This window comes from Bos indicus x Bos taurus, chromosome 15, assembly GCF_003369695.1.
Source record: "Bos indicus x Bos taurus breed Angus x Brahman F1 hybrid chromosome 15, Bos_hybrid_MaternalHap_v2.0, whole genome shotgun sequence".
Classification (NCBI taxonomy): domain Eukaryota; kingdom Metazoa; phylum Chordata; class Mammalia; order Artiodactyla; family Bovidae; genus Bos; species Bos indicus x Bos taurus.
The window spans coordinates 21244952-21260636 of record NC_040090.1 but is presented as its reverse complement, the minus strand read 5'-3'; positions in this window follow the sequence as shown (position 1 = coordinate 21260636).

Below are 15685 nucleotides of genomic sequence, written 5' to 3'. Positions count from 1 at the left end.
AACATTATCATCTGTGTGCTGCATAATCGGTTATGTTGACCTGGCTGGGGATGCTCTTTGGCAAGATGCCCATTTGAAAGTCTGTTTATCTGCTTACTATTGTGATTTTGTTAAATTCTTGGCTGATAGAGGACTCTTCAATCATCGACTTGGACCTTTTAAATCCTATTGCCAGCTATGCAAAAAAAAAAAAAAAAAAACTCACCGATATGGTACCTTTTATATAAAGTCCCAAAAGAAACAACATGTTCAAGGAGAAGGTGCAGTAAAACTTTGGTAAAGTTTCACTGGTGGGTCAGATGGTAAAGAATCTGCCTTTAGTGCAGGAGACTCAGTTCAATCCCTGGTCAGGAAGATCCCCTGGAGAAAGGAATGGCAACCCTCTCCAGTATTCTTGCCTGGAGAATTTCATAGACAGAGGAGCCTGGCTGGCTACAGTTCATGGGGTTGTAACGAGTTGGACACAACTGAGCAACTAACACTATAATGAAAAGGAAGAATGTGTGCAAATTAGCAATAACCACACAAAAAACATCGTGTAAGCCATCAGCTAAAACTCAGTGTCTTGAAGCCACAATCATTTATTCTCATGGAACAAGGAGCTGCCTGGCCAAGCTGGCTCCGCTGGTGCAGCTCAGTTCTGCTCCATGTCTTCCATCCTTCTCCTTGATGAATACTAGTCCAAGCATGTTCTTTTTATGATGATGGAAAAAAAATACGAAACATAGATCAATCATCAAGGCCTGGGCTTAGAACTGACATATCATTTCTGCTTCCTTCTATTGATCAAGGAAAGTTATGTATTCAACTTTTTAAAAATAGGGAAATGTGTCCTAACCCCAGTGGAAGAGCTCTGCAAAGTTACAAAGAAAAAGGGGTGGATACAGTGAGGGCTGAAGAATCGAGGCTGGCAATATGATTTACCACAACAGCAAAACACAAAACTCAGCATAGTGTTTACCTCTGGGGTGGGGGTGAGGGCAGGGAAGTTTACGACTAGGATGTGATACACGAGGGGCTGCAATGAAATTGTGAGTATAGTTCTTAAACTGGGTTGTCAGTTTATGGCTGTTACTATCTTGCTCTTTATAGTTTATATATTCTATGTATGAAATATTGTATGGTAATTTTTTAAGTTACTGGAATCAAATAAATAAATAAAAGTTGCAACACTAGGAGTCTCAGCTTCACTTTTAAAATTTGGGCTTCTCTTTACTAATTTCTGGTTTTTAAATTTTGTTTACTCTCACTTGCCAAGATAAATAATGGTTTGATTATCTGGCATCTGGACATTAATATCATCTAATGCATACTTATAATCTTAGTACACCACTCACACTTTTTAAAAAATGAATTTTTTACATTCTAACAGAGTTCATTTTCTGTAGTTCTTTTCAACATAAACTCATCTAAAACCACAAATTGTTGTCCTGGCAGTTATTAGTCTGGATTGATTAGGTTTGATCTCTGGGTTAATTTCACATGTAATCATATTATAGTTAGTCACACCTAGTGGCTCTATTAATTCAGATGTATTTGCACTTCCTTACCTATTAATTACAACCACCTCTGAAGACTGATTGGGTCTCTGCTACCGAAGAAAAGCAATCCCCATATATCAAGGAACAAATTACTGCCTCCCACACTAGGAGAACTTGGTTGACTTGGAGGCTCTATAGGAATATTATTGATGACATCTTTATTCTCTTCCTTCCTTGCAAATGAATGGTGCACCTGCTAAATGAACCAGAAATACCAAGGCCAGGTCTAAACAGACTGGCAGAACTCACTTGGACTGTGATCTAGGAAAGAACCAGTGGGAAAGGCATCTGTATAACATCATTCAAGTTTTATTTGTAAAATTTTTTAAACATATATTTGGTCCACTTCACATAACTTATTCATCTCTCTTTTTGGATTTTAAAAATGTTTACTGAGTAACTAAATTTGGTCACAGGCTAGTTAGAAAGTCTGAGGCTGGATCTACATTTAATCAGCAAAACATACTACCCACAGGCAAAGCTTGAACTGTCCACTGCCCAAGTTCTAGCCAAAGCATTGCTGAGGAAAGCACTATTTAAGGAGGATTGTTTGAAGGACACGTGACTCCATCTATTCCTCCTGCCTTTAATTTTTGCATTCAGAGACCCTCAAAACATATCTACATGGGCCTTCAAAGCACTGTTTTCACCAAGGAGCAATTCTACGTGTCAAATTGCCAGCTCATGTTGTGAAATGAAAACTACATTGAATTTACTGCAGGATTTCTGTAGAGGACATTACAATTTACATTTCTTAGTAGATGAAGCCCTGAAGAAGAAAAGCTCAGCATCTTCTGAGCAACTCAGAATCTCTTCATAAAAAATTAGAATCATATAATGGATTGTGTTTCCCTTTTCACTGCGGACACTGGGAAGATCAGAATTAGTTTTGAAGCTCAACTGCAATAATTGTTTAAGATGTTATCATCTTCATACCTGCATTCTAACTCTCTTTTTAATCCTGACCATTTACTCTAATTTATATCTTTATCTGATTTTAGTTTTTCAGTTTTTGCAAATGGTTTTTAGTTTTTGCTAATACTCCACTTTATTGTGTGTCTAACATTGGAGAACACAATGGGATATGAATAAGTAATTAACATTAAGAGTAACCTTGAAGACGTTAACCACGAAAATTTGCAGATGTGAATGGAGAGAGGTATGGCTAGGGAGTTAGGTTGTGCAGTCACCTGCCTACACCTGCTGATTGTATGCAGGGTAGGAAATAACATTGCAGTTTATAAGCACTGTAAGTGAAAACTGCAATGTCTTCAATAAAATTGTATTTAAAATTGGCACCATAAAAAACTTCAACATTACGCAAAGGCACAATCTTTAACTTCTCAACGGGTAGCAGAGTCCTCTTCACCTGCCTCCAAAGTTTGAGTCCTATTTCCTCTATCCTGAGGCTATTGTCTTTTACCGACCTGTTGGCAACTCATTCCAGTATTCTTATCTGGAGAATCCCATGGACAGAGGAGCCTGGTGGGCGGGCTATGATCCATAAGGTTGCAAAGAGTCAGACACAACTGAAGCGACTTAGCATGTACGCACAACTCCAGGAGATTCCTGGGAACAGATTGAAGCTACAGCATCAGGGTGCTCTCTGTGTTTGCTCTCATCCCACCTCCACCAAGTCTCTTCTCTGAACTGCACAAAGTTCTCCCTTTCCATGACCACCAGTTGGACTTAGATCTGGGAGGGTCTTCTCTGCATGGTTGCAGGTGCCCTTGGAAGCTCTGGAAGGAGCAGAGACTAAAGTGCAGTGGAATAGCTTCCCCAGTACATAGTGATTCATTTTATTCAACACAGCTTCTATTTGCTGAGACACAGGGCTGGGCACCATGAGTGATGCACAGAGGAGACAAGGCTAGGCTCCAGGAGCAGGTGGGACCGATAGTATTGTCTATTAGGTCCCAACCTCTAAGTTGTTGTTTGTTTGTTTTTTTAGCATTGGAAACACTTTGCCAACAATATCTTACAGAGCCACCATGGAGGTTAAGAGTGGAGCCATCCTGGTTGGAGTGGACTAGGCTTTCAGGCCTGCCCTGCCCTGTTCCTTTGCTTCGGTCCCCTTCATCTCTAGGGCTTCTTAGAGAAAGCCTGAAAGCCAATAACATGCATGCATCTAGTGGTTAACAGCCTGGGTTTGCATTCTAACTCTGTAACCCACTTGTGCTTGATCTTGGGGAAATTACTTCTTAGATCTTTAGTTTCTTCAAGTGTACCACGGGGACAAAAACTGCTTACCTTATTGAAGTTGCTGTGACATTTAAATGAGCTAATGTCTATAAAGAATTCAACACGGTAATAGTGCTACTTAGTCAGTTCATGATGGGTGTGAATAAGCAATAGCTCTTAGACCTATTAAGGACTTACTGCTATTGTCTTCTCACTGAAATGAAAGAATTATTGAATTCAGTAAACCAGGAGACCAGGCTCTGTCAGCCTGAGACCACTCAAGGAGGAAATCATTTTTCCAGCAGGGGAGATGGTATAAAAGCAGCCAAATTATCATCCTGCAAGTCAAGTACTAACAAATTTAAGACAGCTTTAAAAAATCACCAAAAAATTTAATTTGGTGAAATTCAAAATGCAATGAAACCCATTTCTGGATGAAATTGTAGCAGAGTGATCTTGGGCAAGCCATTTGACCCCATGAGCCTCTGTGCCCTTTTCTGAAGAGGGGACACAATGAATCCCAGGTCCCAGAGCTTTCGGAAGGTTCAGATGAGGCCTTGATCATGCCAAGAGTCCTTCAAGATGTTTGTCAAAAAGCCCCAAGGGGCCCTTGGCATCTAGCAGACGTCAATAAATATTGGTTACATCTGAATTCTTTCCGTCTGGGACACTCTCCAATGTCCCGGAACTCCTAGCTTTCCTACCAAACAGGTCAGAAAAGCAACTTAAAAGATTGTTTTAATGGCCGTTTTTCCACTTTTCCCCAGAAAAACCATTTACAAAGCTGCCAACTTTCTCATTTGGCTCTTTCTGGCCAGGTTGCATCTTACTAAGGGTCACTTCACTCCCCAGCACGATGAAGATTCCACTCTGTCAACGGGAAAGGAAGGACTGGGCCTCCACTAAGAAAGCAACTGTGTGGGCTGGAGAGGAGAGGGAAGGGAAACAGCCACAAGACAAGTTTAATTAATAGGAACTTACTGTATGACTGCAGGAAGCTCAACCTGGTGCCCTGTGACATCCTAGAGCGGTGGGATGCAGTGCAGGGTAGGAGGGAGTTTCAAGAGGGAGGGAACATGTTTATACTTATGGCTGATTCACATTTTTGTAGGGCAGAAACCAACACAACATTGTAAAGAAATTATCCTCCAATTAAAAATTAAAAAAAAAAATTTTTAGAAAGGCACAATTGTGAAGAGGCAGAAATTCCAAACAGCCCTTCCTTCTTGTATTACCAGCCCTGCCCAGACTTCCAACAAGCTGATCATTGGATGGTGAGGAAGCAGGTACTGATTCATGAAGGTTGTTCATCCATTCACTCATCCATTCAACTACTCTTTTATTCATAACTATTTCTTGAGAGCCTACTCTGCACTGGGAATAGAATGCAGACCAAAAAAGTGCACAGTACTCTTGTCCTCATGGAGCTCACAGTTGGGTAATGCCAGTGGGAGCACATGGCAACCCACTCCAGTACTCTTGCCTGGAAAATCCCATGGACAGAGGAGCCTGGTAGGCTGCAGTCCATGGGGTCGAGAACAGTCGGACACGACTGAGCGGCTTCACTTTCACTTCTCACTCTCATGCATTGGAGAAGGAAATGGCAACCCACTCCAGTGTCCTTGCTTGGAGAATCCCAGGGACGGGGGAGCCTGGTGGGCTGCCGTCTATGGGGTCACACAGAGTCGGACACGACTGAAGTGACTTAGCAGCAGCAGCAGTGGGACCACAAACACATTAACCACATGTCATAGCCATGATTAGGGACGTCTGCTGGTAAGTGAACCCTGATTTGGGATTTGAAGGAGCCACTGGAGGAAATGTGGGGGGAAGGGGACTGGGGAGAAGGTTCAGAAGAACATCACGTGCAAAGGTTCTGCATAAGGAAGAACATTTTTGGAAGACGGACAAACAAGCTCTAGAAAGTTCACTTGCTATCTGGGGTGACCCTTAGGCTGGGGACACCCTGGTCCCCACGTGGAGCCAAGCACTCAGGCAGGAGCCAGCCAACTCCAGTTCTAGTTCTGGTCCTGTTGGTGGTCAGTTCCTTCTCAGACTTCAGTTTTCCAGCTGAAATGGGACCGAGACCTTTCTTGTAGCCCGATGGTGAGGAAAAGGACAGTCTGTCGTTGTCACCCGATGGGCCGAGCAGCTGCGTCGGTGCCAAGCCCCCTCTCCTATGGGCGCAGGCCGGGGTTGGGGTTCGGAGCTGCGATCCAAGGCTAGCAACTGGCCGCCGCAGCGGGCTCGAGGTCGTCCCCTCAGCCGCCTGCCCGCCCGCAACATATGCGCAAAGGAAAGTGCTACGAACGCCAAACGGCCGCTCCCCGCCGTCACCATCTGCTCGGCCGCGCCCGCCTCGGCCCCGCGAACCGAGGCAGCTGCGCGCCCACCCTCGGCCTCTCCGCACGTCGGGACCCGCGGCCCGGCCGCGCCCGGGACCGCGCCCGCCGAGAGCACGGCGCCAGCCCCGGGCGGCGGGCCCGCGGGCAGGGGACCGCTCTGAAAAGGGGCCCCTGGAAAAGCCCGCCCCGCCGGCCGCCAGCCGCTGGGCTGGCCGAGGCCCCGGTCGCCTTTGTTGGAGCTTCCGGTTCGTCTTTTGGACACGCCCTGCACTGGCATTCCGGAAAAGCGGTAATTCCTAGCTGGGGAGACAACTGAGCCTGGGTTCTAACATTGACCTAAAGCTAACTAGCTGTGTGCTATTGGGCAAGTCACTTCATCGCTCCTGGCCTCTGTTTTGTCTTCTGCAAAATGGGTATAATAGTATCTGTCCCTTAGGAATGCTTGAAGGCTTAAAGAGGAAGTTACATGTAAAGTGGTTGCCCTAATGCCGGATACGTAGGTGAGACTTTACCGCTAGCTATTAATTTTACTCAAAGCCTGCCTTTCTGGGGCTTTACAGTTACTTACTGGATTTCTGTAGCTCCTTAAGATTTCAGCTTGCTGCTGCCTCTCTACTCTCTCACCCTCTTCTTCAAGTATGGATGAAGAGGCAGAAAGTTGCCGCTGGTTTTCAGAACGTTTCCCTCCAGTGATCAACCCGGGAATTGGCGATTCCTGGATTCCCTAACCTCTCCTGACCTTGAATGAGACTCTGCAAATGTCTTTCCGTGATTGCCCAGAAACACTTTTTAAAACAAAGTGTACCAAAGGACCAGCGCAAAGAGTGGCTGCTGGGAAGGCAGAGTGATGACAAAAGACCAACTGAGATCAGGCAAACAGAAAATGAAGAAACTCGAGGGAGGGGACTGCATTTACTACATTAAAAATGGATCGTCCCAAGATTCTTATCTAATGCAAAGGTTATCAGGAGGCATGGGTTTTAGTCAATAATTCTGTCATTTTATAGCTGTTGCCAGGCACTGTGCCTGGCTGTGGAATGATAAAAACAAAACCTAGACCCTGTTCTCAGGAGTTTACAGTCTAGTGAGAATCAGACAGATGTGCCTGCCATGGTGGAAAGGGCTTGCTGTTCAGTCACTAAGTTGTGTCCAACTCTTCTTGACTCCCATGGACTGCAGCATGTCAGGCTTCCCTGTCCCTCACCAACTTCTGGAGTTTGCCTAAGTTCATATCCACTGAATCGGTGATGCCATCCAACCATCTCCTCCTCTGGCCCTCTTCTCCAGCAAACAAAACCTAGACCCTGTCCTCAGGAGTTTGCAGTCTAGTGAGAATCAGACAAGCTTGTGTGCCCATCTCCCCCATCCTGCGGACTAAAAAAATACCTTCTTACAATAAGCAGAGCTGATTTTTTCTTCACCACCAGAACCTAGCCTCCTGTCCCGTACTCTTCAAGTCCAGTTCCTTCAGCATTTAAGCTGCAGTCCTGAAAGACTGACAGGAAGAAAACACAATATACAGAAGACACCAGAGATATATATTGTTGTTACAAACGCTGATGTCAGAGGTCACCCACTGCTCCAAAGCACTTTGAATGGTAAATGCTGTGAATGGATGTTGAGGATGGGGATAGGGACAAGGTAAAGGGGAGGCGCAGGCAGGTTAGTGGAATGAGGGATGCAGTAGTAATAACCTAGACACAGTTTCACGGTCAAGGAGCCTGAAGATACCAGCTTTCCTTAGGAAGGATCTTCTCTCAAGACCCCCTCTGTCTCTTCTTGCAATTAGGCTTCCATCAGAGCCCTGGGAAATATATCTATTAATGTGCTTAGTCCGACTCTTTGCAACCCCATGGACTGCAGCCCGCCAGGCTCCTTGTCCATGGGGATTCTCCAGGCAAGAATACTGGAGTGGGTTGCCATGCCCTCCTCCAGGGGATCTTCCCAACCCAGGGATCGAACCCAGGTCTCCCACACTGCAGGAGGATTCTTTAACAACTGAGCTACCAGGGAAGCCCATATCTGCTAATATGTGTGTCCTAATCCCAACTGAGGACCAAATTCCAGTCCTTTCCCTCAAAAGTACCTTGGCTCTCACTCTATGTGGTTTAAAGCCATGGATCCTGGAGCCATACTGCCTGAGTTAAAGTCCTGACCTTGCTCCTCTCTAATGATGACCTTGGACAAGCTACTTAACCTTTCATGTCTTGATTACCTCATTTGCAAAATGGGGTAATAATAATAGTCAACACTATCAAGTGCTTCCTATACGTCAGGCACTGTTCCAAGTGCTTTAGATGTATTAACCTAAGATCCTCACAACAATTCTATCATGTAGGCATTTTAATACCCCATTTTACAGACAGGAAACTGAGCTGCTGAGATGTCAAGTAATTGCCAACTGTGGAAGTATTTTTATGAAATTGTTTATTTAAACGAGTGGCATAGAAAGTGGTCAGTGATTTGTTATTGTTCCTCCTGATAATAATTTTAAATGAAAAAGGTAGGCAAATCTCAACTACAAGAAAAAGCTCATAGAAAAATCTAGAAGGAAATAAGAACAACAATAGTGGTTGCCACAGGATAGTGAGGCGATTATAGGTGAAAATTTTCGTATGCCTTTAGACATTTATAAAAGCATTCTAGGGACTTCCCTCGTGGACCAGCGGTTAAGACTTTGCCTTCCAGTGCAGGGGCTGCAGGTTCAGTTCCTGGTCAGGGAGCAAGAGCCCATATGCCTCTTTGCCAAAAAACCAAAACATGAAACAGAAGCAATAGTGTAACAAATTCAATAAAGACTTCAAACGTATACAGTTTAAAAAAAATGTTTCAAATACTTTTGCATGAATATGTATTATCTTCATATTTTTTAAAAAATGTTCTGAAATCCTGGGCAAAAATAAGTTAGGAAGCCTTCTCGTTTGGCCCAATGTTTTCATGGGACAGTACGATGGGCCCTGGTGACAACACTCTTCTCCCTGGGGGTGCTGGGCCCTGTGGGGACCCCCAAGGCCATCCAACTTGGTGACCTCCACTCCCAGGGGCAGGAGGGGCCTCAGGAAACATCCCATTCCCCAGTGAATTACAAATCCCATTACTCACTTAGCTTTATTATATCTTTAATTATGACCTTTTAGTCTGAGTGGAAAAGAAGTATAATTTTACGTTAAAAGATATGCCAGGCCGGCACTCCTAACGTTTCCAGGTTTCATGGAAATTGCAGGGATCATAGAAATTTAACCTGATAATTACTTCAATATTTCAAGGCACATAATTTTACTCTCCGAATAATTATGGGTTGTTGTTTTTTCTCCAAAATTCTTTTATTTCTCAGTTATTACAGGTTATGCTCATCTCTGTTGTGTATGCTTAGAGACATAGGAGAAAGCAGGGCATCCTTATATCCTTGAGTCCATGGCACCCTGTTGTTAAAATGTGGTGCTCTTTCATTTTCTCCCAGTGTTATTTCTCTCAGACTGTAAGTTTTATGTGGGCAAGGAAAACATGTTTTATTTCACTCAACCTACAGTGCCTAAAATGGAACTTAACACATAGTAGGCATGCATTAAGTATTTGTTGAATGAATACCTGAACAAATATATCTGAAGCATTTATACTGGAGGCACACACCTCAGAGACACGGGAGGTTCATTTACAGACCACCGTAACAAAGCTAGGCACATGAGTTTTTTGGTTGCCCAAAGCATATAAAATTTATGTTTACACGATACTGTAGTCTATTAGGAGAAGGCAATGGCACCCCACTCCAGCACTCTTGCCTGGAAAATCCCACGGACAGAGGAGCCTGGAAGGCTGCAGTCCATGGGGTCGCTGAGGGTCGGACAGGACTGAGCGACTTCACTTTCACTTTTCACTTTCACACATTGGAGAAGGAAATGGCAACCCACTCCAGTGTTCTTGCCTGGAGAATCCCAGGGACAGGGGAGCCTGGTGGGCTGCCATCTCTGGGGTCGCACAGAGTTGGACACGACTGAAGCGACTTAGCAGCAGCAGCAGCAGTCCATTAAGTGTGCAATACCATTATGCCTTGGGACTTCCCTGGTGGTTCAGTGCTTAAAACTGCCTTCCAGTGCAGGGTGTGTGGGTTCAACCCCTGGTTGGGGAACTAAGATCCCACATGCCTTGCAGCCAAAAAAAAAACACAAAACATAAAATAGAAACAATATTGTAATAAATTCAATAAACCCTTAAAAATGATCCATATAAAAAACCCTAAAAGTATTATGCCGAAAAAAAATATACATACCTTAAGTAAAAATACTTTATTGATGAAATATGCTAACCATCACTTGACAATGCAGGGTTGCCACAAATCTTTAATTTATACAAACTAACATGCTTTTGAACTGTGGTGTTGGGGAAGACTCTTGAGAGTCCCTTGGACTGTAAGGAGATCCAACCAGTCCATTCTGAAGGAGATCAGTCCTGGGATTTCTTTGGAAGGAATGATGCTAAAGCTGAAACTCCAGTACTTTGGCCATCTCATGCGAAGAGTTGACTCATTGGAAAAGACTCTGATGCTGGGAGGGATTGGGGGCAGGAGGAGAAGGGGACGACAGAGGATGAGATGGCTGGATGGCCTCACTGACTCGATGGACGTGAGTCTGAGTGAACTCCGGGAGTTGGTGATGGACAGGGAGGCCTGGAATACTGCAATTTATGGGGTCGCAAAGAGTCGGACACAACTGAGCGACTGAACTGAACTGAACGTATCTGCAAAGCACAGTAAAGTGGAACACAATAAAACGAGGCAGGCCTCGTCTGTTATTTGTATGTTATAAAGCAGTCTTGATGTTATCAAGCTCATATGAGTGACTACACTGGAAAGGCAGCATAGATCTACCATGCCATAGTGAAACCCTTGGAGCCAGATGTGATTTTAGCATCAGGATTTCCAAATTTTATAAAGTATATCTTATCTAACATCCCAGCAATGACTGAGTTAGCACTTCATGATTAAACAGCAAATGGCTATATTTTGGGGTCTTCCCAGGCACTAGTGGTAAAGAACCTGCTTGCCAGTTCAGGAGACAAAAAATAAATGGGTTCCATCCTGGGTCAGGAAGATCCTCTGGAGGAGGGCATGGCATACTCCAGTATTCTTGTCTGGAGAATCCTGTGGACAGAGGAGCTTGGTGTACTACAGTCCATGGGATCTCAAAGAGTCAGACACGACTGAAGCAACTTAACACACACGCATGGCTATATTTTGCTCTGAAAATGCATAATATATACAATATGTGGGACAAATAAAAACTATACATAACTTCACGTTAGTTCAGGTGAGTTTTTGGTGCTAAATAAATGGGATTAGGTCCAGTTCTGTTGTCAAATGACGTAGAAGAACTTTTTGTTTTTAGGAGTTTGCCATTGCAGGTAAGAGTTTTATCAGCTATAAATGAGAGTGCTAACAAGAACTATCACACAGAGTTGTCAGGAAGATCTAAAAGAGTTAACACATACAAATCTGACCCACAGTAAGTGCTCAATAAATATTGGTTATTAATACATTGTATCATTTCATGATGCAACCAAACACTTCGTGAAACATACCTTATTTGGGTTATTTGACAGATGAAGAAACAGAAAGCTGGGTGGGTTAAGAACCTGGCCAGAAGTTATACACTGGGAAACTGACAGACAAGGGTTTGAAACTCCAACTCCTGTATCCTGTGCCTTACACCAGCTCACCTAAATTCTTGTATCCATTCATGATTCCTTTTGTTAGCTGTTACTCTCTGCTTTCCCTCTTCCAGCACAGAATGTTGGGGGTGGGGGGCTTTATTAATAAAAGCCCAAGAAAACTGAAAAGTGTTTAGGTGCACATTTTATTGCCAGGTTCCCTCTCTCTTCTCTTTCCTTCTCTCTTTTTGTTGAAAAGCAAGAGGCGAAAGAACTTGGCACCGTTTCCATCATGCAGATCCTTCTGGGTTTCTCAAATGTTGTGAGCCCTGGAAAGCCGGCATTCGTGCTTACCTCCACTCTTCATTAAGGCGGCCGTGGCCGTGAGCTCGTGAAGGCAGACTGCCGGTGCAGTGGGTGGGCGTGCTGAATAACACCCGAACCACAGCTGGGGCTGCCCTTGTCAGAGTGCCAGCCTGCCTTACGCAGTCTGTTCTCGCCTGCTACCTGGCCCTCGCCCATCTGCTGCAGAATTCATAAAGTGCTGAAGATCACAAACATCTGAACCTATTATAGGTAACATACTTCAATTACATTCTGATTGTGGGTTTGGCTTCCCCCAAGCTTGGTGTATAATGGTACAGGGATCAGATTCTCCCCACAAAAAAAGGCACTAATCTCTAGGTGGTTCTCTGTCTTTGGAGTGTACTTAAGAAGAAGCCATTCTCCTATATGCTACTTGCTTTGTGTCGTTCAGTTGCCTGGCAAAGAGGACCCACAGGTGTAAAGAAAAGGTGAGAGAGAGCAGACTTAAAGCCCTCTCCTAGGAACCTACCGTATTTGTGTATTGATCTGTTGTTTGTGTCCTCTGTTATGGAACAAGTGATTTGTTAGTTGAAATGACCTTCATTCTCCGGAGGGTTATCTGTCCTGGTGATTGGCTTACATCTTTCACAGTGACTGCTTTTCCAAGGACATCAAAGACTGAAAAGCCCATGTGTCCTCAGTCTACCGCTCCCTGCCTCGTCCCTCCCAGAGAGTTCTGGACAGCACTCCGGGGGGTGGGCCCCTGAGCTAGGATAAACCGCATATTGGTCCAATTAGAAGTCTGGTGAGGTGACAGCTTAGACTGTTTGAAACTACTTTTGCTTCTGTTTTCCACTGAATTCGCAAAGAAGCTATTGAGAGATACACACCAGTGCCCAGCTGAACCATATTAGGGGCTGAGGCAGAAGGAGAAAATCAGTGCTGTCCTTATTTGAAATGTTGATATTTTGGACACCATGAAATTTTTGCATTAATTTTGATTTTTCAAAAATATTGCATCAAAACCTGAGTATTGTGTCACTCTCTTAAATTTGGTACCTGGGCTTAGCCCCAGTACACAATCACTGAGGATGAGGACATTTTTTGTATTTATGCAACAACTCCTGCCCCTCATTGGTTGAAGGCTGCTCAGGGAACCCCATGTGCAGAATAGACAGCAGCTGTCAGCATCAGTTACAGTGTCCCTCTTGACAATCACTGTGCCCGAGAAGCATGACTGACACTCCTTTCCAGAAACTACATGGTTTGAAGGACTGTTCCCTGAAATTATATTCTGAGCCACCCTGTGACTCATGAAGATCCCACAGCTCTCTCGGATGTCATGAGCCAGCGCGTTTCTATTTTTCTCTCTAGAAAGTTTAATTTGCATCTTTGTCCCCTGAAACCAGAGTCCTGACTCCTGCAGGTGGATGGCTGAGGACACTGTGACTCTCCCAGCTTGTTTGGGGTCAGTGCAGGAAAAGGGTTTGGGGGGCTTGTGGAGGGTTGCTAAGCTGGGAGCATCCCCCAGGCTCTACCTTTACAACTTGTTGAGGGAGACTGGGGAAAATTGGGGGCTCCAAGATCACTGGTGATGGACAGGGAGGCCTGGCGTGCTGCGATTCATGGAGTCGCAAAGAGTCGGACACGACTGAGCGACTGAACTGAACTGAACTGAAGATCACTCACACCAGGCAGGACTAGGAATAGCAGTATTCCTCGATTTGCATGGCACTTTTAGTTCCAAATCATGTTCACTCCTATTTTTCCCCTCACGAAGTCTTAGAGGTGCAGGCGAGCCAAGTTATAGGATTCCCATTTCATAGATGAGTACAGAGGCTTCAAGAGATCAGTGGCCCATTCACAGCTTAGTGAAACCAATGGGCCTCCCTCTGGCTCAGACAATAAAGAATCCGCCTGCAGTGCAGGAGACCTGGGTTCGATACCCAGGTCTGGAAGAGCCCCTGGAGGAGGGCATGGCAACCCACTCCAGTATTGTTGCATATTGCATACTGAGTGCATATTGCATATTGAGTGCAGCACTTTCCACATCATCATCTTTCAGGATCTGGAATAGCTCAACTGGAATTCTATCACTGCCGGGAGCCAGCGTGAGGAGCTCCACCCATGACAAAGGTCATGAGGAAGGAGGCTCGGCAGGATCGAGCCTCAGGAGTCCCCCTGGAAATTCTCCAGCATCTCTGCCTACTTTCTGCTTTGTGCTTTACGGGGGGCTGTCCCCCACTACCTCTCTCTGAAAAAAGAGTTAGCTTATAGCTCCAGTTAATAATTCCTGGGTGTAACAGTGTTTCAACCTACAAACTCCTTTGGAAGTCCTCTAGCCTGCCTGAATAGGTTTTTCCGGCCACGTGTGATTGCTCAGAGCCTCCCAACTGTGAGAGGCATAAGATGTTCTAAACTGTCTAAATACAGATTCCTTTGAGCAGTTAAAAGATTGATTAGAAATTGTATTGGTGAAGGGTTTTTCACTTGTTGGGCCAATGTTTGCTGCTAAGTCTCCATATCCCTTACCTGCTGTGTCCCTGGCAGTGTATTGATTAATATAATTGGTGTAAGTAGTAGCTTTAATGTTTGTAACCTGGGACCCTTGAGTTAATTCTTTTTCTTGTTATAGCCCACCACACCTTTGCTCTGTAGGAATGCAACTTTATCTAATGCTTTTGGAGGGTGGCGCTTGACTTATCATCTTTAGAGAAAAATAAGTTTTCTGAAGAAAGGGTCTTAAAATGTTAACAGGCCTCTGGGCCAGAAGATGATGCAAATCACCTAAGCTTTTGCATATGATAAGTTTGCAGGAAGAAAGCCTGGCTTGCTGCATGACTCTACCCCTTCCCCCATTATTCTCTATGCATAACTTAAGGTATAAAAACTACTTTGGAAAATAAAGTGCGGGCCTTGTTCACCGAAACTTGGTCTCCCCATGTCGTTCTTTCTCTTACCTTCTGGCTGAATTATTCAGCCTCTTTTCTTCACTGAATTTTCCTACTGAGCTATCCTTATTTCAGCCTCTTTTCTCCATTGAATTTCCTCACTGAGCTATCCTCATTCTATTACTTTTTATATCCTTAATTAACGTTTAATTAAGCAGTTGTTTCCTGATCCTCGCCGACGCCGTCCCCGCTTCGAATTCCCTGGATCCACCAGGACTGGACCCCGGCAGTTGCCTTGAGAATCCCCATGGACAGAGGAGCCTGGTGGGCTACAGTCCATGGGGTTGCAAAGTGTCGGACATGACTGAGCGACTAAGCACAGGACAGCACAGATTCAAACCAACAGAGACCCAGAACAACTGGGCGGATCTTAAAACAGAGTATTTTCTTTTTCTTAAGCTAATACAAACTTTAGTTTACTGGTTAATTTCCATGAATTCTATAAGAAGTAACAAGGGATTGTTAATGCTTCTCAATAACAAAGACCTTGTCTTTGTCACCTCCACCTTCACATGTCAGCTCCTGAATGGTTTCTGGCAGGTGCTCTGTCTAGGTTTATTGAATTGGATCAATACTGAGGAAGGAGAAGCTCAGAAAATTCCCAGCACTAGGAGATGTTGGGAAATTTAGAGGCAAAATTAGAGTAGTAAGAACAGTTGCAACCATTCATTTATTGAACATATACTATGCCATATTCTTGATATAAACATCATCTGTT